Here is a 2,152-nt window from a genome sequence, read left to right as displayed (position 1 = left end):
GGTAAAACCATAAAATTTGTCTGTAGATAAATAGCCAGTGTAACAAATATAAGAAAGAGCAAATTAAAAATTGCATCTGCAAGACTTTTGAAAAACATGGGACCTAAAATAAGCATTTAGGACCTGACCTGTGGTGACGCAGTGGATAAAGCCTCGACCTGGAATGCTGAGGTCACTGGTTTGAAACTCTGGACTTGCCTGGTCAAGGCACATATGAAAGTTGATGCCTCCTGCTCCTCCTCCCTTTCTCTCCCTCTCTCTCACCTCTCTCTCTCTAAAAATGAATAAATAAAATCTAAAAAAATAAAATAAGAATTTAGGGACCCAGTGTTCAGGGGACACCACAGTGTCCCTTGTGTAGAGTCAGTTTTGATATTAATTTAGCATGCAATCATAAAGCATAAAGTCACAATGACAATCCCTGGTTCCTTCACTGGAACCTTTAACCTCCCATTGTGACCTCCGGTCAACCAAGAGTCAGTGACTTTAACAGCAGTGGAAGGTGAGGTCAGACATAGCTCATGTGCTACTTTCATCTCTGCCCATCTGTGCCAGTAAACCTACTTCTTAGAAAGCTTCTTAATATTCATTTAAAAAAAAAAAAAAAAAAAAAAAAGCTTTTTAAAGGTGAAAATCAGACTGTGGATTTTTCCCTTTCAGAGAAGTGCCTTCAAGCACTTGAGGCCACAGTAGTCATCATTATGGTAATTCACACATCATATGGTATGTTTTAGGCTTTTAACCCAATTTTATACCGTCTGCACATGTAGCATGTTTGATGTTTACTCTAAGGATGAACTATGGCTTTGATTTCTCATCAACCTCCAAAGGCATTGAAAGGGAAAAAGAAGAGAAAGAGAGAAGATGGTTTTCAGAGATGAAAGACTCCAAACATCAATAATATTGTAAAATAATCATATTTTTCAGGGATGTTTTCTCTTCACTGTGCATCTTATAAAATGCAGGTTTATTGGTCATTTCATGGACTCTGGGTAAGGGAGAGGGTCTGGGGGGGGGGGAGAGGGGAGCGGAAGAGCGTCGAAGGGTGTGTGTGGATTTGAGCCGCCCCACTTCTAACTCAAGATATCAAAATGCATCGTGATTCCTGTCCACTGGATTGTAAGGTTATGCAGGTAATCTTGGAAACAACGGTAACAAGACTGAGTTGTAGTGAGCCTTTGGCTATTATGGAGCACTCCGCAGTGTGAGGGTTGCTAGAAACCCTCCCGGCTTTGCTTTTGTTGAATTTGCAGACCTCGAGATGCCACCGATGCTGTCCGTCCGAGAGCTAGATGGTAGAACACTGTGTGGCTGCGGGTAAGAGCGGAACTCTCCAAAGGTGAAAAGAGAAGTCAAAATCGTGGCCCACCTCCCTCTTGGGGTCGTCGCCCCCGAGATGATTATCGGAGAAGGAGTCCTCCACCTCGTCGCAGATCTCCAAGACCAAGAAGCTTCTCCCGCAGCCGGAGCAGGCCCCTTTCTAGAGATGGGAGGAGAGAGAGACCCCTGTCTCGGGATAGAAATCACAAGCCGTCCCGATCTTTCTCTAGGTCTCCTAACCGATCTAGGTCAAATGAAAGGAAATAGAAGACCAGTTTGCAAGAGGAGTGGTGTACAGGAAATCCCTTCATTTGACAGGAGTATGTACAGAAAATTCAAGTTTTGTTGGAGACTTCATAAGCTTGGTACATTTTTAAGATGTTTTCGCTGTTCACTTTTGTTTGTCTTGGAACAGTGACACATAAAGATGTAATTCTCTATGGTTTAGAATGGATCATATGAGGCATGTAATATCAAGAATTGTTACTTTACAATGTTCCTTTAAGCAAAATTGGATTTGCTTTGAACTTTAGTCTTGGGCAGACTGATCATATACCTCTAAACTCCTGCCCAGCTAAAGTGTGATGTTTAATATTGTGGAAACAAGATTGGCAAAATTAGAACTTAAGACTTGCCATAGCTGGGATGTAATATGCAGCTGTAGTTGGACGAGCAGTCTTCAAAGGCTGCTGTGAACGCATGCCAGGAGGTAAAAATTAAAGCTGCAAACTTAAAACTAGAGGCTTAAAATTTTTTAACTAGTCTTTACACTGGGCAGAAATTGTCCAGTTGGTGTAGAATCTAAGAAGTTTCAAGCAAGCCAGTTTGCCTT

General features: G+C 41.9%; 1 pseudogene; it reads left to right on the top strand.

Annotated features, from left to right (window-relative positions):
• Positions 1–1,091: 1,091 nt before the first annotated feature.
• LOC136310910 (serine/arginine-rich splicing factor 3 pseudogene) lies at positions 1,092–1,874 on the top strand (annotated as a pseudogene).
• Positions 1,875–2,152: the final 278 nt, after the last annotated feature.

The sequence above is a fragment of the Saccopteryx bilineata genome, chromosome 7 (assembly GCF_036850765.1).
Source record: "Saccopteryx bilineata isolate mSacBil1 chromosome 7, mSacBil1_pri_phased_curated, whole genome shotgun sequence".
NCBI classification, from domain to species: Eukaryota; Metazoa; Chordata; class Mammalia; order Chiroptera; family Emballonuridae; genus Saccopteryx; species Saccopteryx bilineata.
The sequence above is the reverse complement of the archived record's forward strand: the minus strand, read 5'-3'. Positions and strand labels throughout refer to the sequence as shown.